The sequence below is a fragment of the Marmota monax genome, unplaced genomic scaffold, assembly GCF_021218885.2.
Source record: "Marmota monax isolate L192 unplaced genomic scaffold, Marmota_monax_Labrador192_F-V1.1 WCK01_AAM20220418_F8-fsc00002, whole genome shotgun sequence".
Taxonomy (NCBI): Eukaryota; Metazoa; Chordata; class Mammalia; order Rodentia; family Sciuridae; genus Marmota; species Marmota monax.
The window spans coordinates 28,369,472-28,394,874 of NW_026693571.1; the positions used below are offsets into that span (position 1 = coordinate 28,369,472).

The 25,403-nt window shown below is 38.1% G+C and overlaps 1 protein-coding gene and 1 pseudogene across 2 annotated transcripts in view; both read left to right on the top strand.

The window, feature by feature from the left end:
- Nucleotides 1-25,403, top strand: part of LOC124102531 (broad substrate specificity ATP-binding cassette transporter ABCG2) — a 114,202-nt gene that overhangs the window by 23,418 nt on the left and 65,381 nt on the right. The gene's annotated exons all lie outside the window — the stretch shown is intronic.
- Nucleotides 1,799-11,354, top strand: LOC124102707 (zinc finger protein 134-like; annotated as a pseudogene).

Below are 25,403 nucleotides of genomic sequence, written 5' to 3' on the forward strand. Positions count from 1 at the left end.
TCCCTTTACCTTTTTCATATCACTTCTAATAAACTCTTGCCTATAACTTGAGCAATATGTCTGAAATCTTTCTTGCATGATTGCAAGAATGGGATTTGAAGGAAGGTCTCCATACTGCCTTAGTTTCCTGGAAGTCCCCAGCACTGTCACAATAGGAACCCTAGTTTATAGCTGGTTAGATGCAGGTGGCAATTGTGACTGGCATCTGAAGTGGGGGTAGTCTGGTGGGAGTAAGCCCTTTAACTTAACAGGTCTTCTGAGTTGAATTGTAGGACACCCAGTTGGTGTCCTGAGAATTGGAGAATTTGTTGTGCTGGGGGGTGGGAGGAAGGGAGTGCCGCATATTTAGTGTAAGAAGTGTTGGTAAATATGTAATGCCAGATTCGTGGAACCCCAATAGACCTCCAGGAACCGAATCCGATGCAATCACACAAGAATCTTTATTGCAAGCTCAATCCTGGACTCACAAACGTTTCCGACGCAGCGGTCCCAGGGAGTGAATCCTGGTCCTTACTCAGTTCAGTAAGGATTTATAGTTTTTTGGGGGGATACTCTATGTGTCACAGCATCACACAGCAAATTATTTCACACTGCGGGAAAATCAAACAACAACTTTTAGCATTGATTAGTACATTCATTGGCGGGAACAAGTCGGGTAAGGGTGATTGGATAGTTCAAGTGGTGGATACGTTTGAACTGATTGGTTTAAGCCTCGAGGGGTGTAGTGCTAAACTACATGGTTTCCTAACATGTTATCAATCTCAGGAAACTACTGGGAGGATCACCTGGCATTTCAGGTACTTTCCCTGTCTCATGCTGATTTTGTGGTTGCTAGGGGGTTGCTATGGATCTTCAGGGTCAGGCATTAGGCCCCCAGACATTCTTTGGTCTTTCCAAGAACTAGCATAACTGAGTCAGGGACACCTGGCTCCACAGATCTTCCTGTTATTTACAGACAAACAACTCAGCAGGGTGGGTATGAGCCTAGGAATCTCTGTTGGTTTTTCCAAGGACAAGGGTCATGCCCCCTCCCTTTGGACAGGCCTTGAGGTAGAAGTGGTTTTTCAAAAATGGAGTCACATCAGTTTCTCATTCTCCACTTTGTCTGGAAACTTGGGGACCAATCATGGTTCCCTAGTTGGGGTCTATTTGGGCAGGCCCTACATCTTGGTAGGATTCTCCTTCTGGGTCTAGGATTTGATAGTGGGTATGCAGAACCATCATCTGAACTGTTTACTCTGTCCTTGACGAAAGCCACTAGCTTGTTCAGGAGTGGTCCAACTAAGGTTGACATTAGGGTAACTTTAGAGTAAACAGTAACCCTCAGGGGACAGTTTTCAATTTCCCAGACTCACTCAAAATTGGCTTCCTAGATCCCACCTGACTTACCTATCTACACTAACTGCCTGTCTAATTCTGGCTTCAAAAACAGTTCAGATGAGAGTTCTACTACTGTAGCCCCCACAGTGTTACAAACAGTGAGGACAATGAGAATATAGACCTGTTCTGAAACCTAGAGGCATTCATTCAGACTTTGAAGCCCTGGAAAATAAGTGCCTCCTGCCAGGAAAAGTCAGTGTTTTCGAGAATGCCAGTTTCAGTTATGAAGAAGCACCTTTCGTGCTTTATGAGCATCAGACATTGAGGGAGCCACAGTGGAAAGTCCTTAGAAAATTTATGTCAGAATGTGATCCCATAAAATAGGTGAGAGTTTGAGCTCACGGAGATAAAGTTATGGATCAATTAAATTCAAAGAATCAGCACTGATCACCATGATCAAAGGGGATTTAGCCCAGGTATGCAAGGCTGGTTGAACATTCCAAAACCAATTGATGGCAGTGGACATCTCATAGGGGCCCACAGTGGAAACCGGCCTGCTGGTGCGCTCCACCCAGCAGGAAGCTGCCCTGTTGCTGGATGGCAAGCTGCGGGCCGGGAACCTCTGGGTTGTTGGTGCAAAGTGAAGGATGAAGAGGTGCCTTTGAAGCAGGTGATTTCTGTAGGAGTGTTGCGTACTCTGTACTTCTACAACAGGTCCATCCACCCAGGCAGCTCACCCTTGTGATATGTGGCCCCATCTTGAAAGATATTTTGCTCCTGGAGGAAACACACTGTGGACTTGAAACTCACACATGTGGAGCATGTGGGAGACAGTTGTGGTTCACTGCAGACTTTAACTGGAACTTGAAACATTACAGTATAAAGAAACCTTCACAAAGAGATGAAGACAATACTTCATGAGGGAAGAATTGCAGAGTCGGTGAAGAACCTCACTTATTAGAACACCCCTTTACATGTGAGGTGGAGCAGGAGAACTTCCAGACTAGCTTGGGCCATTGCCAACAAAAGATCAGCCATAATAAGAGCAAGACAGCCCAGAGAACTGCAAGCAGGGAGAGACTGCATATTGGACAAATGCATTATAAGTGCAGTGAATGGGGGAAAGCTTTCAGTCACAAAGATACACTTGTCCAGCACCAGAGGATCCACACTGGAGAAAGGCCTTATGAGTGCAGTGAATGTGGAAAAGTCTTTAGTCGAAAAGACAACCTTATTCAGCATAAAAGAATCCACCCAGGAGAAATGCCTTATAAGTGTTGTGAATGTGGAAAATACTTTAGCCATCACTCTAACCTAATTGTACACCAGAAAGTGCACAATGGAGCAAGGCCTCACAAGTGCAATGATTGTGGGAAAGTCTCCAGACACAAATCCACACTTTTTCAGCATGAAAGCATTCCTACAAGAGAAAATCCTTATGATTGCAGTGATTGTGGGAAATCCTTTAGCCACAAATACACTCTTATTAAACATCAGCAAATTCACACTGAGACAAAGCCTTTTGAGTGCACTGAATGTGGGAAATTCTTTAGTTGAAGCTCTGACTTTATTGCACACCAGAGGGATCACACAAAGGAAAGGTCTTTTGTGTGCAGTAAATGTGGGAAAGACTTCATCAGAACCTCCCACTTTGTTTGGCATCAGAAAGTACACACAGGACAAAGGCCCAAAGAGTGCAGTTGAGTGGGAAGGCTACAGCTTAAGCTTCCACCTCATTTAGCACCAGAAAATACATGCTTCAGGGAGGCTTTAGCTGAGCTGTCCACACAGCAGGATTCATCAGTGAGATGTCAGGCCTCACATGAACATTCACACGGGGGGAGATACCTTGTGGGGCCAGGTATTCAGGAAGCTTTCCAAGGTTGTATTGCACTTCCTGACCTCCTCAAGTTTCTGTCAAAACCCATGGCTGAACTCATCTCAACTTTTCCAGCTTAGTTACCCAACATCTTCAGGGACAGCAGGACTAATACTCTCCAATGCCCAGGGTGAGCCCTGGGACATCTGAGTTCAGAGGGTCCTCATTCCCTTCTGTGTGACAGGGGTAGGTATGAATAGGACCCATCTCTGGTGGCTTACAGATGTTTTCTTTCTTCATGGACATTGTTGATCTATAAAAATTGATTTTTGTTTGAGACAGTGTCTTGATAGGTTGCCTAGGCTGGCCTTGAACTCATGGGCTCAAATGATTCTCAGGCCTCAGCCCTCAAGTAGCTGGGATTATAAGCACATGCCACTGTACCCAGCTTTTACTTGAAATTGTAGTGGATATTTTCAGTCTCCCAAGTCATCTAGCCTGGAAAAGTACTTGCTTCATAATGTTCTGGTTTGTAATAGTAAAGGCCTGATAATTTAAGCCACACACATACAAAAAAAAAAAAAAAGGAAAAGAAAAGAAAGAAAAAGAAAACCGATTAATGTAATTTATTGCATCAAGACACCAAAGAAGAAAAATCACATAATCCTATCAATAGATGCACTGAATTCATTTAAAACAACCCAACAGCTATTTCTGATAAATACTCTGAGTGAACCAGGAATAGAGGGGAAAGTCCTCATTTAGATAAAGAACAATCTACAAAAAAAATCTATAGCTAACAGAGTATTTAACCTTGAGAAACTTGAAGCTTTCTGCTAAGGATACCGGGATGACGTGCTGTTTCCCTGGGTGTGAAGACTGAACACAGGAAACTCTGAGGCAAGCCTAGAAAGCAAGCTTTATTTAAAGCACACAAACAGACTTCCCTGCAGAGAAGGGTTCCAGAGCTGGTGTCCAAAGAAGTGGGAGAGTCCTGCCCCTATTATTTATTTTGGATTTTCTTTGTTATCCTGCCCTCTTCTCCCCTTATCTTACCCCTTTCCTCTCTCCATCTGAGTGTGTGAGCAGCAGCCAGGGTGACCCAAAAGGCCAGGGGGAAGGGAGGGAAAGTGGTGGAGTGATCCAGGCAGTAAGGAAACAGCCCAGGAGACATTAATTAACAACTCCTGCAACTCCTGCAGGAAGGAACAATTCCTGGCATGGGGAAGGGTACACGGAAGGAGGAAGGGGAAAGAGCATTTGATTTCCTTTCCTTTCCAACCAGCACCCCCTTCCCTATCTGACCTAATTTTTTATTATCTATACTTACTGTTCTTTTGTCCCCCAGCTTCACTTGAAGACCAGGAGCAAAACAAAGGTGTCTCTCTTCTTTTTTCTCTTCTCTTTTTCTTAATGGTGGGGGGATCATGCATGCTAGACAATAGAGCTACCATTGTGCTATATTCCTAGGCCAGACATCCCTTCTTTTTATTTTTTTTTCTCCATGTTTTTATTGGTGCATTATAATTATACATAATGGTGAGATTCACTGTTAGGTATTTGTGCATGCATATAATATAATAATATAACTTTGGTCAATATCATTCCCCAGTATTTCCATGTTCTCTCCCTTCTCTCTCCCCCTAGAGCCTTTACTCTACTCTACTGGACAACCTTTGATTTTCGTGAGCTTCTCTGTGACTTTCTTTTCCTTTTTCCTTCCTTAGCTCCCACATATGAAAGAAAGCATATGACTCTTGACTTTCTGAGTTTGGCTTATTTAATTGAACATAATGCTCTCAAGTGCCATCCATTTTTCTGCAAATGACATAATTCCATTCTTCATTATGGCTGAGTAAAGCTCTATTGTGTCCATATACCACATTTTCTTTTTCCATTCATCCATTGATGGACACCTAAACTGGTTCCATAGTTTGAATATTATGAACTGTGCTGCTAAAAACATGGGTATGCGTGTTTCACTATATATGCTCACTTTAATTCTTTAGGATAAAACTGAGGAGGGTATAGCTGGGTCATCTCGTGGTTCCATGCCTTGTTTGTTGAGGAAACTCCACACTGAATTTCACCGTGGTTGTACTAATTTATAGACCCATCAATAGTGTAAAAGTATTCCTTTTCATCAACATCCTCTCCATCATTTATTATTGTTCGTATTCTTGATGACTGCTATTGTGACTAGAAGGAGATGAAATCGCAGTGTAGTTTTGATTTATGTATCCCTAACTGCTAATGATGTTGAACCTCTTTTCATATATTTGTTGGCCATTTGTATTTCTTCTTTTGAGAAATGTCTGTTTAGTCCATCTGCATATGTATCAATTGGGTAATCTTTTATTAATTCAGCACTAAAAACAAATGAGTAATCAAGCCACAAAAAGTCCTAGAGGAACTTTAAATGCATATTACCAACTGAAAATAATCTATCTATATGATTCCAACTCTGTGATATTCTGGATAGCACAAAACTATGAAGAAGTAAAAAGATTAGTGGTTGCTAAGAGTTAGGAAGAAGGCATAAATGAATAGGTGGAGCATAGGGGAATTTTATAGCAAAGAAACCATTCTGTATGATAACACAATGCTGGATATATGTCATTGTATTTTGTCCCAACCCATAGGATGTACAACACCAAGGGTGAGCCCTGATGTAAACTTTATACCTTGGGTGACAGTGCTTTGTCAATGTAGGCTTATCATTTGTAGCAAATATATCACGTTGATGTGCATGGGGTGAGTGTCAGAAGATATATGAGCATTCTGGTCTCTAATCCATTTTCCTCTGATTGTGAAACTGTAGCCAGACACAGTGTCGTGTTTGTAGTTTCAGCTATTCAGAAGGCTGAATCACCAAGACAGAGAAACAAACAAAAGAGAACAAAAACCAAACCAAATTAAAACAGAAAAGAAAAGAAAAACACTGCACTAAAAAATAAAATCTATTTAAAAGGGGAAAAAACTAAAGACATTCAATGAAGAAATGAAGAGACATGTACTCAGATTGGTGTGAAGAACAATATGGAAACCAGCGGCATAGAGAAATCAAGATAGCAAGAGTGCCAGGATTTAGATCCCAGTTCTGTTACACCCTCATTGTGTCATCTTGGCCAAGTTCCTCAGTTTCCTCTTCTGTCTTAAAGGGGACCCCTATCTCCTAGATTGCTAGTAAGACAAAATGAATTTAATCATCTAAAGTATATAAAAAAAGGTCTAGTAATTTAATTGTACAATATGCATTAGCTATTATTAGTAAGATGAAGAGACAAAAATGTTAATATAACATTTTATTAAGTCTATCAAGCCAGGAAATATCAGTCTAGGGAAAAAGGGATGGATTTCAATCTAATCACAAGCATGGTCCCTAAAATATGGTAAAAAATAGCACATTGTAATAAAATATGATCTATAAAATGTAGTCTCTTTTGATTTACTTATGTAAGGCTATTCAGTTGCATAATTATCATTTTAAATAGAGTCATTCTAAAGTACACAGAAATGCCAAGGTTCAGGAAGAATGAACTGTCACTATGCACATTATTATTATTTTACTCTCTTCATTTCAATTTGGATTTTTCTATTGGTGTTTTCAGGTTCATGAATCCCTTCTTCAGTGTTTAATTTCCCTTGAATTCCATTCAGTGTATCTTGAATTTCAGACCTTGAGGTTTACACTTTTTAAAATTTTTTAAAAAATAAATGACAGCGAAATACATTACAATTCATATTACACATATAGAGCACAATTTTTCATATCTCTGTATATAAAGTATATTCATAATAATTCATGTCTTCATACATGTACTTTGAATAATGATGACCATCACATTCTACCATCATTTCTAACTCCATACCTCCTCCTTTCCCCTCCCACCCTTCTGCCCTATCTAGAGTTCACCTATTCCTTCCACCTCCCCCCTCCCTACACTACTGTAAATCAGTCTGCTTATATCAGAGAAAACATTTGGCATTTGTTGTTTTTTTTTGGGGGGGGGGGATTGGCTAACTTCACTTAGCATTATCTTCTCTAACTCTATCCATTTACCTGCAAATGCCATGATTTTCTTTTCTTTTATTGCCGAGTAATATTCCATTGTATATATATATGCCACATTTTTTTTCATCCATTCATTCATCTACTGATTGAATAGTTCCATAGTTGTGAATTGTGCTGCTATAAACATTAATGTGGCTGTGTCCACAGTATGCTGTTTTTAAGTCCTTTTGGTTTAGACCAAAGAGAGGGATAGCTTGGTCAGATGGTGGTTCCATTCCCAATTTTCCAAGGAATTTCCAAACTGCTTTCCATTTTGGCTGCACCAATTTGCAGTCCCACCAGCAGTGTATGAGTGTACCTTTTTCCCCACATCCTCGCCAGCACTTACTGTGTTTGTCTTCATAATAGCTGCCATTCTGACTGGAGTGAGATGAAATCTTAGAGTAGTTTTGATTTGCATTTCTCTAATTGCTAGTGATGATGAGCATTTTTTCATATATTTGTTGATTGATTGTACATCATCTTCTGAGAAGTGTCTGTTCAGGTCCTTGGCCCATTTATTGATTGGGTTATTTGTTTTTTTTGGTGCTTAGCTTTTTGAGTTCTTTATACACCCTAGAGATTAGTGCTCTATCTGATGCATGAGAGGTAAAGATTTGATTCCAAGATGTAGGCTCTCTATTCACCTCACAGATTGTTTCTTTTCCTGAGAAGAAACTTTTCAGTTTAAGTCCATCCCATTTATTGATTCTTGGTTTTAATTCTTGTGCTATAGGAGTCTTATTAAGGAAGTTGGGGCCTAATCCCACATGGTGAAGATTAGGGCCTACATTTTCTTCTATTAGATGCAGGGTCTCTGGTTTAATTCCTAGGTCCTTGATCCACTTTGAGTTGAGTTTTGTGCATGGTGAGAGATAGGGGTTTAATTTCATTTTGTTGCATATGGATTTCCAGTTTTCCCAGCACCATTTGTTGAAGAGACTATCTTTTCTTCAATGTATGTTTTGGGCAGCTTTGTCTAATATAAGATAATTTGCACATTATTCCTTTAGGTATCGATTCCTGGGCTTCCACAGGTTTATTTGGTAAAACAAACATACTAGTCTCTCCACCTACTCTCTCCCTCACCCTTTCCAGTCTTTGATAACCACTGCTCTATTCTCTACTTCTCTGAGAGCAGTGTCCAACTTCCACTTATAACAAAGGATGTGGTGTTTGTCTTGCTGTGCCTCATTTATTTCACTTGACCTAATGTTTTCTAGTTCTATTCATGTTGCTGCCATTGACAGTATCTCATCCTTTTTATGATTTTGTACATATATACTATATTTTCTTTATCCATTTATCCATTGGTGGGTACCTAGGTTGGTTCTCTGTCTTGGTTCTTGTGTAGAGTTCTGTAATAAATGGGAATGCAGATGTGGCTTTGACATACTGATTTAAATTTCTTCAGCTCTTTACCCAGTAGTAGGATAGCTGGATCATATGGTAGTTCTCTTTCTAATACTTTGAGGAACTTTCATACTGTTTCTCATAAGGTTATACTAATATACATTTCCACCAACATTTTTTTTTCTTTTGGTTCCAGGGATTAAACCCAAAGGTGCTTAACTACTGAGCCACATCCCCAACCCTCTTTATTTATTTTGAGACATGATCTTGCTAAGTTGTTTAGGACCTTACTAAGTTGCCAAGGCTGGCTTTGAACTTTCGATCCTCAGCCTGTTGAGCTGTTGGGTTTACAGGTGTGTGCTACCGCACCTGACTGTCTTTTATAATAGTCATTCTAACTATGGCAAGTTGATATCTCATTGTGATTTTGATTTATGTTTCTCTTATGATTAGTAATCTTGAAATTATTTTATGTACTTCTTGGCTATTTGTATATCTTCTTTTGAGAAATGGCTATTCAGGTGATTTTAGTTTTTGTTTGAATTGTTTGTTTTTTGCTGTTGAGTTCCTTACATATTTGGGATATTAATCCATTGTTAGATGAATTGTTTACAAACATTCTCTCCTAGTCTGTAGGTGTCTCTTCACTCCATTGATTGTTGTCTTTGTTGTGAAGAATTTTAGTTTGATATAATCCCATTTGTTAAGTTTTATTCTTATTGCTTGTGCTATTGGGGTCATATTAAAAAAAAAAAAAAAAATCCTTGCCCAAACCAATGCCCTGAAGCATCCTCCTCTGTTTTCTTCTAGTAGTTTCATAATTTTGCCTCTAAAATTTAAGTCTCTGATCTATTTTGAATGGGTTTTTGTATAAGAGGTAGGGGTCTAATTTCTTTCTCCTGCTTTTGTCCAGTTTTCACAGCACCATTAATTTCTTTTTATTGGCACATTTTAAGTTTCCACAGTAGTGGAATTCACTATGCCACATTTGTACTTTTCTCAATCTCCTTTCTCAGTACTTTTCTTCCTTCCCACCCTTCCCCTGATTGCTAATCCCTCCTCTATCATTAACATCGTCATCATCATCATCATTATAAGTGTATTATCATTGTATAGATAAGCAGGATTCATCGTGCTATATTTGTACACAGCATGAGTTGGTAGTTTCATTGCCCAGTACTTCCCTATATCCTCCCATCTGCCCTGCCTCATTCAATCCCCTTCCTTTACTCTGTTGGTTTCCCTTCTATTTTTGTGAGATCCCCTTTTTTTTTAAATTTCTGTTTTTCCTCTCTCTCTAGCTTCCATATATGAGAGAAAACACTTGACCCCTGACTTTCATTTAGCATGATGTTCTCCAGTTTCTTTTTTTCCCCCAGAAACAACATAACTTCATTTTTCTCTATTGCTCAGTAAAACTCCATTGTGTATGTATACCACATTGTCTTCCTCCATTTATCTATTGACGAGCACCTAGGCTGGTTCCATAATTTGGTTGTTTTCCTAGCACCATTTACTTATTTTTCTTTTTTTGTTCCACTTAGTTGTACATGTTAGCAAAATGCATTTCAAGTCATCATACACAAATGGAGTGCAACATTTCAATTCTCTGGTTGTACACCTGGCACTATTTATTGAAGAGACTTTCTTTTGTCCCATGTAGGTTCTTGCTGCATTTGACAAAAATCACCTGACTGTATATGTGTGGATTTTTTTCTGGGTTCTCTATTCTGTTCTGTTTGTCTGTATCTATTTTTATGCCAGTGTCATGCTGTTTTGGTTACTATAGCTTTACTTTTTGTTGTTGCTATTATTTTAAAAACTCCCAAGGCTATTTAAAAATCAGACTTAGCTCAATGGACAGAATGAAAAAATGTCCATTAATGCCCCCTGAAAATATTTGATTAAAAAAAAAGTTGGGTTTGGTGGTACACATTTGTAATCCCAGTGATTTGGGTGGCTGAGGCAGGAGGATCACAAGTTTGAGGCCGGCCTGGTGCACTTAGTGAGACTGTCAGCAACTTAGTGAGACCCTGTCTTAAAATAAAAAAACAAAAAGGGCTGGGGGTTTAGCTCAGTGGTAAAGTACCTCTGGGTTTAATCCCCAGTACCAAATTTTTTGATAGATTATATTTTTAGACATACTTCTTTCAATGTAGTATATGAATTTCATAATTATAGTAGATGAGTTCTGCATTGATTTAGTCTTGAGATTAAGTCCTACGTTGGCATAATATTTGCCAGTTAAATACAAAACATGTTTGCAAATCCCAACGGGAAGTCTGGGTGGCTCCAACATTGTTGCTTAGTCACTTAAGAGTTCTGCCAATTCTTATTCTTGGCTCTGCTTTCCTAAAGCTGCTTCCTCTTTGGCCAGGAGCTGTTCATCTTTTCCTGAAGCACGTTTACCACCAGGGACACATTAGAAATGTTCAAAGGATTCCTGTCGTTCTATTTTCTTTAAACTTCCACTAGCAGAGAACTTGACAGCCTGTTCTCTTCTCTGAAGTACAATCGTCAGTGATGTTTGTACTTGGGCTCTTCTCTATAAAGTCATTGAAATGTCTTCCAAAGACTCCAACGGATTGCAACATATCGCTTCATCAATATGCACATTATCCCTCTAGGTATAGGTTCCTAATTCTTCACAGGCTTATTTGGTTAAGATGCTAATCTTAAAAAGCATAGGAATTAAGAGGTTCATATTCCAATTGAGGTGCAAAGGTTATTTTCTCTCTTGAAAAAGTCGGGACCTAAAAGTAGGGATCACCCTTCTTTCTATATACACACTGATTCTAATTCACCTGGTGTTAAAATATATATATATATATATATATATATATATATACACATACACATACATACATACATACATATATGGCACATAAATGTATACTTCATTCTAAAAATTTTCCCTGCCCCTTCTACTTTTATATAACTATTCTTATGTTTTGCATATGGTCACCAATCCCATCAATTATGCCTTTACAATGTTTAAGAACTCTGATGCTTTTTGTAATCTCTGACTTTACCTTATCTCAGTCCTTTATCATCGTATGTCTGGACTGTTTTCTAAGGAAGACTCTGACAAGAACACTGCCTCCTTTAGTCCTATGCATACCATTTTACACTTTGTCCCAATCAATATTTATTCTAGAACTATCAAACTCTTTCTTCATATCATTGCCTGCTGAAAAGTTATTAATTCTTTTTCAAAAAAATAAAGCTCACACTTCTGAGGCTGAAAGCAAGGCCACTGCTTGAAGCTATTCCCCACTCTTATTCTGTCAGACAGTGAGGCTGTAATACAAAGAGTCAACATGCCTCTCAAAATTATGCCGCCTGCCTCTTCTTTTTGGGGGGGATTCCACAGCAGGGACTGAATCCAAGGGTATTTTTATCACTGATCTACATCCCCAGCCCTCTTTATTTATTTATTTTGAGACAGGGCCTCCCTAAATTTCTGAGGCTGGCCTCGAACTGTTAAACCATGACACAAAGAAAAGACCACTGACTCCAATTTAAATCGAATTAAAGCAAGATTGTAATTCCGACCGGCTGAGTGTCTCTCCCAAAACCTGTGGGAATAAAAGACAGCACTGCAGCTCTCTAGGAGTACAGTGTTATGGCACAGAAAGTTGCAAAAAGGGAGGTGTCTTGAGAACTTACAGATAACAGAATTTTGACAAGCATAACACAAAGGCAGGTAATAGGTTAATGGTCTAAATGGTTCAGCACTTAGGGAGTAAATTTAGATCCCAACATGAGAGTTTATGAGGTACCACTAGAGTTTCAGAGAGGGTCGTTATCTGGCCAGGGAAAACCAGGCCATGGGTGAGTTCAAGGCACGGGCAAGCATTCCAAGCAAGTTTAGAAATCGCAGTAATTTATAGTAATGCTAAAATTAACTTTTCATGCTTTGTGATGACATGGCTCCCAATCTTAAGAGGGAATTAGGCTGGGTTTATCAGAACTTGCAGTCCTCCTGCCTCAGCCTCCTGAGTTGCTGGGACTATAGGTGTGCACCACCATGCCCAGTTCATCATCATGCTTCTTTTTCTCACTCTCATCCCTTCATTCACACTCTCATTTCCCATCCTTTTGCCTGCTCTCACATTTTCAAACCCAACTTATTATTTAATTCCAACATCCTGGTTAATCTTTTCCAAGAAGCGTTTCCTGACCTCTTGAGCCCAGAGGATTCTGACCCTCTTCTGAACTCTGAACACATGCTCTCACTTCTGTTCATTTGGCAACTTATCATTTACTGCCTCTAATATTGTTACTGCTATTTACCTGTGATGAGTCCTTGCTTCCCTGAATGCTGAAGTATAACACCAGAGAAGCACACTGAGGCAAGTGTAGAGTGGAAAGTGGAAGGCTTTATTAAAGGACAGCAGAAACCTCACCCCGCACTTCACCCGCCCAGGAAGAAGGGGACTGGAAAAGCCAATCTGGAGGGGGAAGTTCTTCCCCTTTTTATAGCTAAGTTCTTCTTTTAGTCCTCCCACATTCCTGTCCTTAGTTTCCCTCTATCCTGCAGTAATAGGATGCAGGCAGGAAGGGCAAAAGGTGGGAGATAGGTGGACTGATGGGGCAGGGAGGAGTAATCTGGGCAGGAAGGGCCTGGGGTGGTTTGATTAGCACCTCCCTGTTTGCTGGGAGCTGCTTCATTAACAGTTCCTTAGGATGGGTTCCAGGCCTTAGGGACATTAACATTTCAATTTCCCCAGGTGTTGTTCTGGTTTCCTGGAGTGGTCTCCGTTTTCCTTATTATACTCAATATTAGACCTGATTTACCTGACTACACTAATTATCCATCTTTAAATCTGGCTTTAATATGTCTCTCAAACTAGTGTTTCACATTGTCATTTGATTTTAGAGATGTTTCCATCTTATCCCCTCAATGAGGTTATGATGTCTTACTTAAGCCTCACATATAATGGTAGGTATGGGCAGAAGATCTCTGTTTTTTCCTTAATCTGCAATTATCAAAGCAGTATTCTTTTATGCATCACAAATAGATTTCAGACATGACTGCTTTACTTGAGACTTCTGCCACACTCCATCACCCAGTGGAGAAATCTGCCAAGGACACTAAAAAATATTTTAAAAACTAGCATTAATCAAGTTTTCCTGGGTTTTTAACACTATAAAGTTGTCAGTTATGACATGAAATCAAATGGGGTTTGTACCTACTGATGATTTTGTAAAAAATCACATTTTTATTTCACCACCAGAGTCCGACTATATGATAGTGTGATATGATTTACAGTCAATAGTATAAACAGGGATGAATTCTAGACTCCTTTTAAACTGAAATCTTAGTGATACAAAATTGTAGTAGATTTGAACAAATGTCCTTCTGCAACTGAGACTAGGATAAGAAACCTGATGTAGACTAATAAGATATAGTAAATCTGACATTTGCTAATCCACTTGGTAGATATTTTTTGTGGGCTGAAAAGCCTATTCGAAAACTTGCATAGCTTTTAGAAATGAATATTCCATGATTAAAGTTACAAATTCAAGACTCTTGTTTTCTTTTGGGGAGGGTGGGGATGGTGGGGACTGGGAATTGAACCCAGAGGTGCTTTACCACCAAGCTACATTGCCAGCTCTTTTTATTTTTTCTTTTGAGACAGGGCCTCCCTAAGTTGCTTAGGGTCTTGTTAAGTTGCTGAGGTTCGCCTCAAACTTGTGATCCTCTTGCCTCAGACTCCAGAGTTGCTAACATTACAGGCATGGACCACAGTGCCCAGCAAGACTCTTGGTTTCGATAAGCCCATGAATTCAGTTTACAAATATTATTGCTGTATTTATAAGTCTAGCAAATTTTAGTATTCACTTCCAAAGGGATATTTCAATAATGTTTAATTTATAATCTTTTTTTTGTACCAGAAATTGAACCCAGAGACATTTAATCATGAGCCACATCCTCAGCCCTTTTTGGTTTTTTTAATTTTGAGAAAGGGTTTCACTAAGTTGCTGAGACTGGCTTTGAACTTGAGATCTTTCTACACCAGCTTCCCAAAACGCTGGGAATTCAAGCATGAGTCAGCACTCCTGGCAATGTATAAATCTTAATTAAACATTTCCAAACACTTTATACTGGGAAGTTGAAAATGTTCAATTTTCTTAGTACGTTGAAGTGGGGAGGTCATGTATTTCAACTCCGCGTTTAGAGATTCACTGAAATAATTTATAGAACTCAGCATATAATTCTGCTTAAAGCTAAGATTTATTACAGGAACACAGGAAGATTATAAGGGAGGAAGAGTCTAAAGGAATCCATATCCAGGCTTCCTCATGTTCTTTTCTTCCCTTGGGGGGTCACAGGGCATACTCTTCCCCTACCAATGAAAATACAATGTGTGCAAAACTTTAGGCTAGGAAGTCTACTAGAGACTTGGAGCCCAAGACTTTTTTTCCTCCCAAGACTTTTATTGGAGGGTGTCATGTAGTCATGCTCTGCCTAGTATTTACCAAAATTCTAGACTCCCAGAAGTAAAGTTTGTATTTAGCCCAAACCACATTGTTTTGCCAAAGAGTCTAGACACAGTGAATCATCCTTAACTGGTGACTGGGAACACTCTGAACCAATGTCCAAATACTTGCTGAGGATAAGTCTGGAAGGGAGATCTTTCTAAGAATGAAGACATGTGCTGTGCTAAATTTTTTGTGCACACTAAAGTACTTCCATTTTCTGATTAAAAACAACAACAAAACACTAAACTAAGCCTTCCCAAGTGTTCATATAATTTATATAAAGAGAGTAAACTGAGATAACAAATATGGCCTATCTTCATTCTTTTCAATATCCCTTTTTTCTCCAAACTTGTAAGATTTCAACTTTAAATCAAAAGCCTAAATCAATTGTTTAATTAAACATTTGAAACCAGACTGACAAAATTGGTCTCACATTTTAATAGGGCAAATTTTGTTAAATAGTATAAATGTAGAAGTAATAAATAGGTCAAATTCTCTTAAATATGAAAGCGTTAACTTTTGATATTTTAACACTTTCTATGATTAATTCCAAATATTCCTAGAATGAAAATGCTTTCTCCACTAAGGAAACTATATGTCACCACAAAGCACTTCTGGCAGATGTCCCAGATGCTGGTTGAGCTTGCGTGACTCTGGCTGGAGATTTTTTTCAAGCACTGACCTCAACTTGTGGTTTATGGTATAATTTCAAGATGTGTCCCTGTGATAAGCCTGCATTTATAGTATGCATTACCTAATTGCAATTGCTGAGCAAAGTCTGCAATTTATTCTTGGGTAAGTATTGGTTAATATTGCTTTTCTTTTTAACTGGGGAAAGGATCTTAAAATAATTGTCATTTTGATCTAAATGTTAAGCTTTTTTAAAAATTATCTTTCCTTTTTTATCCTTTCATATTCTTGCCATCTTTTAGAACTAAGAAAATTCTTTGAATATAAAAATATTATCTGTATATTGGGTATATGCTTATGGTTTTATCTATTTATTGGTTTTAATTATGGCTTTATAATGGTCATAATTTTCAAGGCCCCATTTTTTTTCTTCTTTCTTTAAAAGAAAAACTTTGTTGGGGCTGCTAGAGCACTTGCATAGCATAAAAACACTTGCATACCATAGTTAACTCTGATTGCTGACTTTAAGCATCATTCAAAATTAGGTAATATATATATATACTGTTGAGAGCCACAGCCTAAGGGGCCCCAGCAAACTTCCAGCTGCCAGCTGATGATTGGCTCACAGTGGCCCCAGCAACTTCTAGCTGCCAACTGATTGGCTCCTCTGCGGTGAGCTGCTCATTGGGGGACTTTTTTTGGCTCCAACCCAGCCAATCGGCCTCAAGAGCAGGAGGAGTGGGGAAGGGAGAGAGGCTTGTGGGAAGCCAGTGGTGGCAGTTGGGCTCTGAAGGTTTTTCCTGAGGAGCAGTTTTGTTTGGCGTGTGTGGTTCTAAAAATAAAGTTCGTTTCTTTTGACAAGTGGCTCCTGAATTGTGCCCAGCCAGACTGTGGCAATATACTATAAATGCAGGCTTATCATAGGTCCAGGATTCAATCCCCAGCTCTGGGGGGGAAAAAGACACCTCCCCAGTCAAAACAAACCAAACCACCAAAACTTTATCTTTTAGAGCCTTTTTACGTTCACAGCAGAATGGAGCAGAGACTACAAAGAGTTCCTGCACACCCTACCTCCCTACAACAAACGTAGCTCCCATCACTATCAAATCCTGTGCCACAGCAGTGCATTTGTGACAGTCAATGAACCTACGTTGACACAATCACCACCATAATTTACAGTAGGGTTCACTCAGCATTGTACATTCTTCAGGTTTGGACAAATGTAGTATCATAAAGGACAATTTCATGTTCTATTATCCATCACTCTCTTTTCCTTAACTCCTAACAACCACTGATTTTTTTATGGATTACAATTTAGGCTTTTCTCTAGTCTCTTAGTTGGAATAACACCGTTTGTACATTTTAAAATCATTTTCTCTTATTGAATAATCTACATTTAAGATTTCTTTGTGTCTTTTCAAGGGTTGATAACCCCTTGTTTTTTAGTGTTGAATAGTATTCCCTTGTCTTGATGCACCATGGTTTATTTGCCTACCGAAGGGTATCTTGGTTGTTTGCAAGTTTGGGCAATTATGAATAAAACTGCTAAAAAGATCCATGTGCAATTCTTTTGGCATAAAATTTCAACTTACTTGGATGAATACCAAGGAGAACAATTGCCAGATCACAGGGTATGGTTGTGCTTTGAGAGTGCATTAAGGTGACTTGCAAAGTGGATGTGCTATTCTGTATTCCAACCAGTAGTGAATGAGAGTTCCTGTTGCTCCACATTGTTGTCAGCATTTGATGTTGTTGATGTTTTAGATTTTGGTCATTCCCATAGGTGTGTAGTGTAACTCATTGATATTTAGTCTGAAATTCACTAATGATATATGATGTAGAGCATCCTTTCACAAGCTTATTTTTGATGAAGTGTCTACTTGGGTATTTTCCCCCTTATATTAATTGGGAATTATAATTTATTATAATAAATTGAGTTTCTATAGTTTTTGTAAATTTTGTATAGTAGTCCTCTATCAGATCTCTCTTTTGCAAATATATTCTTCTAGTCTGTAGCTTGTCTTCTTCCTTTTTTTTTTTTTTTAATGATGCTGCAAATCAAACCCAGGGCCTTGTGCATTGCTATGCAAGGGCTCTGTAACTGAGCAACATCCCCAGATCCCTAGCCCCCTTAATCTTGATAGATTTTTTTTCTCAGAAAAGAAGTTTTTTTAAAATACTTTTTTAGTTGTTGACAGACCTTTATTTTATTTATTTATTTATATGCGGTGCTGAGAATCAAACCCAGTGCCTCACACATGCTAGGCAAGCACTCTACCACTGAGTTATAACACAAGCCCTGAGAAAAAGTTTTTTAATTTTAATGAAATTCATCTTATTAATGACTTCTTTCACTGATTCTGTCTTTGGTTTTGAATTCAAAGGTCATTGCCATACCCAAGGTCACCTAGATTTTCTCCTATGATAATGTCTAGGAGCTTTATGGTTTTGTGTTTGTATTTAGGTCTATGATTTGAATTAATTTTTGTTAAGGGTTTAAGATCTAGATTTATTTCTTTGCATGTGGATGTCCAGTTGTCCCATTGACATTTGTTGAAAGGACTGTTTTTTTCTCCATTGTATTATTGCCTTTGCTCTTTTCCAAAGATCAGTTAGGTATATTTATGTGGGTTAATTTCTCGGCTGTTTGTCCCATTGTTTTATTTGTGTACTCTTTCACCAACATTTTGCTGTCTTGATTACCATAACTTTATGTTTGGGTAATGCCATATAAAATGATTTAGGAAATACTCTCATCCCTTGGTATCCATGGGAGATTGGTTCCCGGGCCTCTGAGGTTAACAAAATCCTTGAATGCTCAAGTTTCTTTTATAAACAGTGTAGTAGTTTGTATAGAATCTATGTACACCCTCCTTAAAATACTTCAAACAATTTCTAGATTACTTATAAAACCCATATATTGTTACATAGAGACCAAGGAAGATACCCAGAGATGGGAATGAAATATAAGATTCACTGAGAAATGCTTACAGAGCATCCAGTGGTGATGGGCTGGATGATGCACCTCCGCTCTATGGAGTGGCTTTGGTGTCTCATCAGAATGTAACATCTCCTGTCTCTCATGATGGTTTGAAGGAAATGTCCTTTTCCATGGTTCTCTGATGCATACCAGTTACCACAGGAAGAGGAGTTTCATAAGCTAGGTCACAGAAGCAGTGACATTAATTTGTTCAGTTTGCTTTGTTTCTTGTATGACCAGCATCCCAAGGAGCAGCTGTTTTAGCATGAGTATAAAAAAAGCAGCATTCTACACTAACTTGTCTTAATTTCCAGCATCCATGAGAGAAAATCAGTGTTCTTTCAGATAATATGTATCTGTATATTCCAACCCAGATCAGCTTTTATTTATTTATTTACTTTTTAAAAACTTGACTGGAGTTTGTAGAATGGAAAGGGGCATTCAGGCACATTGTATTTTACTATTTTTTTTAAAGGATGACAATAAGAGAAAAAGTCTGTATATGTTTAGTATAGACACAATTTATTTTCCTGAATACTATTGATCCAAAATTGGTTGAATTTACAGATATGGAACCAAAGGATATGGAAGTCATGCATATGGAGCACTGACTACATTTTCTTTTTTTTTGAAAGAGATGGCAGAAAATCATTATAGTAACTTCGTTTTGTGTTTAATAGAAATTTCCCATGAACCCACCTGGGTCTGGGGATTTCTATTTTGGAAGATTACTCATTTAAAACAGATAAGGTCCTATTTAGAGTGGCTGTGTGTGTGTGTGTGTGTGTGTGTGTAAGTTTTGGCTGATTGTGTATTTCAAGGAGTTGACCCATTTCATCTAAGTTATCAAATTTGTAAGAATAATTTCATTAATAGCATTTATTATCCTTTCAATGACTGTGAGATCTGCAGCGATGTTCATTCTCTCATTTCTATTATTATTATTGTCCCTATTATCATTATAGTGCTGGGAGAGAACTCAGAACCTCACAATTGCTAGGCAAGCCTTCTACCACTGGGCTACATCTCCAGTCCCCATTCTTTCATTTCTGATATTAGTAATGGTGTTTTTTTTTCCCTTAGTGTAGCTAGAGGTTTATCAATTTTATTATCTTTCAATGAACCATCTTTTGGTTCTTCATTAATTTTCCTAATTTATTATTTCTACTTTAATTTTTGTTATCATTTTTTTGCTTACTTTGTCTTTAAGTTGACTTATTTTTTTCCTAGTTCTCTGGGTTAGATGACTTAATTTTAGATTTTTTTAATGTGTGTGTTCAATGCCTTAAATCTCCCTTGTGCTGAATCCCACAAATTTTAATTTTCATCTATGTCAAAATGTTTTAAAATTTCTTTTGAGATTTCTTCTTTTGCCCAGCTGTTGTGTGGAAGTGTATTGTTTACACTCCAAAGATTTCATTAACTTGTTTGTCTTTTCAGGTTTTAGGGAAGCTCTTTACCTGTGTCCTCACTTCTTTAATAGTTCTTTCTTGATATTTTCAGTTGTTCCATTTTTCATTTATATTTAGAGTACAATGACAACTTCCAAGCTCCTTACATGCCTGATCCACAAAGCAACTGGAAATCCACTAATATTTTTTTTTTTAATTTTTAAATTTTGAGACAGAGTTGAACTAAGTTTCCCAGGCTTGTTTGTGATGCTCCTGTCTCAGCCTAGGAATTGATAGGATTACAGGAGTGTGCTACTGTGCCCAGCTCATATGGTTCTAAATGCCAATTTTTATTCTTAACAGCTATAGAAAACTTTTTTGTTGTTGTTTCTTTTGATGTCTAAATTGTTGAATGTGAATTTCTGACTATACAATTACTTAGATAAGATCAACCTAGTTAAGATGCCGGGGCTCACTCATGTGGGTCCAGAAACTGATCTTTTCCATGAACTTGCACTAATGAGGCTCATGGTTGCTGATTCATAATAATTAAAAGAAATTAAGGTATGAATCAGAATGGTAATTAATTGGTTTTCTCATGGAACATTCCTTTCTATGACTGAAATACTCATGTCTTCTATACAAGTATATCCATGTGTCAGAGTAAAGACAATTTGGACTTGAAAGTTTTTCATCCAAGTAATGAAAATACTTGTATGATCTCTCTGCACCCATTACAGAGAAAAATGTGTTTAGAATCTGAACATTTCATATTGATCCAATGTTAAAAATGTAATTAAGAATCTCAAGCTCATATAATTGATTTATATTAATAAAGTCACTATTTATGGAGTAATTATTCTGTGCTAGAAATTCGGCTAAGTAGTTAATCCTCACAAAATCTTTGGAGATAGGTGGCTATAATTTATTTGGTAGAAAAGGAAAGTTACAAAAATTTAGTTATGGTCACCATCCAGGTCAGTAAAACCCAGGGGCAAGGTGAAATGCAGAGCCCTCTCAGCTGACTATACACTGTATAGATTTGGCTTGTGTGTCTGTATACACTAAACAGAATCTTTGTGTTAGTACATTCTTCATTATAAGTTATTGTAAAATGGTTATAAATGGTTCAATTTTAGCCTTGGTCAGTAAATAAAAATGAATGTGACAAGTTTTCATAAATTATGTAATCTAGAATATTTTAAATATATAAAAGTAGGTAGAAAACATTGCAATAAATACTTATGGACTCACATAAGTGTTTTTTAATACTAGGATTGAATTCAGGGGTGCATGCAACTGAGCCATATCCCTAGCCCCCACTTTTTTTGGTACTGAGGATTGAACCCAAGGGTGCTCTATCAGTCTTTTCTATACTTTAAGACAGGGTCTTGCTAAGTTGCTGAGGGTCATGCTAAATTGCTGAGGCTATCCTTGAACTTGTGATCCTCCTGCCTCAGCCTCCATAGTAGCTGGGGTTACAGATGTGTGTCACCACGCCCAGCTTCACATGAGGATTTTAAGATCAGAACAGGTCTAGTTTATACATACACACACACACACACACACACACACAGTTCTTTTAAAGCATAAAACAATTAGGTTATTTTTCTTCTCAAAATCCTCTGGTGGTTTCTTGCTGGGTGCGGTGGTGCGGGCCTGTAATCCCAGTGACTAGGAGGATTGTGATTTCAAAGCTAGGCTCGGCAATTTAGTGAGGTCCTAAACAACTTAGCCTGACCTTGTCTCTAAGTAAAACATAAAAGGGGCTGGGGCTATGGCTTAGTTGTTAAGTGCCCCTGGGATCAATTCCTGGTACCGAAAAGAAAAGAAAAAAAAAATCCTCTGGTGGCCTCTCACATATAAATAAAAGCTCTGGTGAGCACAGTGGCACTCACTCATAGTCCCACCTATTCAGGAGGCTAAGGCAGGAGGATGGCTTGAATGCAGGAGTTTGAGGCCAGCCTGGGCAATAGAGGAAAGCCTTGTCTCTAGAAATCAAATAAATTAAAATAAAAAATTAAAGCTCAAGGAGAGAGAAGATGGTGGATTAGAGGAAGGACACACTTCCCAACAGTTCCTTAGCACCGGACTTCACCAGCAGGAACACTACCTCTCAGCAAGTTGGGTAACTTAGGGAACTCACTGAAACTCAGTACTGGACAGTAAGAGAAACCATAGAGACACAGAAAGTTGGAAACTTGAGCATAAAGAAATAATACTTTAGAAATGCTCCAGCTTTGCTGGTACAAGTATGGCAGTTGTGGTTGCTGAGGGGAGGTGGAGCCCAGGCAGAGAGAGGAAAATGTGAGAGAGAAAAAAAAAAAAAAAGATTTTTGGGAAACCTATGGAATACAGAGAGAGGCTGATCTTAATGAATCCAGACTCTGTGGGGGAAGTTGTTGAGCGACAAGCAACCAAAATTGCTCAGCTCACGGATGGTAGTTCAGCAGAATCTGGAGTCACCAGAGTAGGAACCATTTATAAGCACTATGTGACACCCAAGTAGAGGTAGGAGATCAGGAACTCATGAAGGAATCTTCCAACTGACCTGGAAGTCACAACCACAACTGCCATACCTCTATGGGTCCCAGAGTGTGCCTGGATCAGTGTGTCTGAAATAGGTGCAAAAAGAATTGGGCCTAGGGCATCAGGCTCCAGACACCAAAGAGAAAGAGCTCCCTTTGTTGCTGGTGTCACCGAAGAACTATTTCGAAGATGCCCTGAAAGGCCACCCGAGAGCCTCTGCACCCCAGGGCTGATACTGGGTAATTCACATCCATAAAAGTGAACGTGAAACCTGTGGAGGTTTAGACCGGACAACACAAAACTAGAATTGATGGGAGGCACCTGAGACCCAGAGTCCAGCAGAGATTGGCATCTGCCCAGAAACAGGGGTCATGGATCAAATCTCAAATAACCAGTGACAGAATTCTAAAAGTCAGCCAAAACTAAATTCCAACTACCAGCACTTCCAGTTTTAGAACTGGGCACCACCCCTGCTATGGGAGAACACAATTTGTCGGCACTCCCTTGTCTATCCTACCCTACCTACGCTGGGAGACAGGAAGCTGAAAGATACTACAACCAGCTTTGGCTTCTGGCTACAAAGGCTGGCAGTCATGTGAGGAACTAAAGAGATTGGACTTAATAATCCCCAGCCCTTGACCCAAGGGTTAATGAACCCAAAAATAAATATAAAGAATAAAAATCCATCTTTGCCAACAGTTTTGACCACCTTGACAGAAACAAATCCTTCTTTCTCATTAAGAATTTTAACTTAAACAAAAAAAGTATTATATAAGTGATATCATACTACATGTATTATTTTGGAACTTGCTTTTAAATTCTACATTATTTTTGAGATCTGTTTATGCTGATACATAGGATAAATTTAGTTCATTCTTACCTACTAAGCAAGTGAATAAAGCACCTTTTATGTACCCATAATTCTATTTTTATAATTTAGGTTATTTCCAGGTTTTCCCCACTATTTAATTATAATTTCTATGTGGATATGTTTCTTTTAAAGTTTTTATTGATAATTATTGTACACTAATCAATGGGGTACAGTATGATGTTTTGATTCATGTACTTATATTTGCTTAAATGCTACAATGAAAGAAAAAGAATTTTAATTTTTCCATATCCACCATTTTTTAACTCTTCTTTTTAAATTTAAATTTTAAAAAAATTCAAATTTCATTTGACCATTTTTTATCTATTTTTTCACTTTTTTCCATTCTGTGAGATTGAGTGTGTGTGTGTGTGTGTGTGTGTGTGTGTGTTCTCACTGTATGGATGGGTTTGAAAAAATATATATTTATATAATTTTATATTCATTTGAATTGCTTTTTTCTTCATTCATTTATTTTGTAGCCTTGGTTTGACTTATTTTGTAGCCCTTCCCCCTTAGTGGGATAAACTTATATGTGAGTTTGAATTATTTTGATCTTACATTTGCTTGTTAATACCCTAGTTTTTGTCCCTCTTATCGCTCCTTCTTCACTCTCTTCCCTAAGAGCCAAGGTTTCCTGTTTCCTCTTCCCCTCTTTAATTTTTGAATTACCTTCAGGTTTTTTTTTTTTTTTTTTGCTTCTCCTTCTTTGTGGCTGTTGTCTACTACCTATCTCCTACATTTTCTCTTTTCTGATGTGTATATTTCAGGCTCTCTCTTGCTTTCCTACCCTATTTCCTCTTCACTTAAGAAAGTATAATCCTGAGCAGATTACCATGGGAGGCCAAGCCCATCGGCCCAGATCCACCTACTGCAACTTATGCAGGACCCAGACCCAAGATGCAGTAGCATTCATTGAGGGACACCAGCAGGGTCTGAAAGCCCAACATCAAGATGAGGTACAGAGAACCTGAACAGGCACTATAAGAATATAGGGAGAAAACTGTAATATCTCTGATTCACACTGCAAGAAAGGAAGACACATGGACAGCAATGTTGATGAAATGTCAGAGAAGGAGTTCAGAAGATTCATAATTAGGGCTGGGGATGTGGCTCAAGTGGTGGCACGCTTACCTGGCATGCATGCGGCCCGGGTTCCATCCTCAGCACCACATACAAACAAAGATGTTGTGTCCGCCGAAAACTAAAAAATAAATATTAAAAATTCTCTCTCTCTCTCTAGACTCTCTCTCTTTAAAAAAAAAGAAGAAGATTCATAATTAAAATGATCTGTGAATTAAAGAATGACCTAAATGAGCAATTGCAGGCAAAAATTGATCACTCTGACAGTGAGATAAGAGAGCAAATATGGGTACAAAAGATTACTTTGAGAGAGATAGAGACCCTGAAAAAAAAAGTCAGGAATCCTTGAAATGAAGGATACAATAAATCAAATAAAAAACTCAATAGAAGCATAACCAACAGACTAGATCACTTGGAAGAAAGAACATCAGATAATGAAGACAAAGTATACAATCTGGAAAATAAAATAGATCACATGGTGAAGAAAGTTAGAAACCATAAACAGAACACCCAACAATTATGGGACAGCATCAAAAGATCAAATCTAAGAGTCATTGGGATAGAGGAAGGCACAGAGTTTCAAACCAAAGGAATGCACAATCTCTTCAATGAGATAATATCAGAAAATTTCCCAAACATGAAGAACAAATTGGAAAACCAAATACGAGAGGCTTACAGGACACCAAATGTACAAAATTACAACAGATCTACACCATGGAACATTATAATGAAAATGCCTAGCATACAAAATAATTTTATATTCATTTTAATATAAATGAATATCTCAGCAGATTTTTCAATTTTTCAATCCAGAACCTCAAAGCCAGGAGACCATGGAACAACATATACCAAGCACTGAAAGTAAATGTAAAAGTTCCACCAGAAAA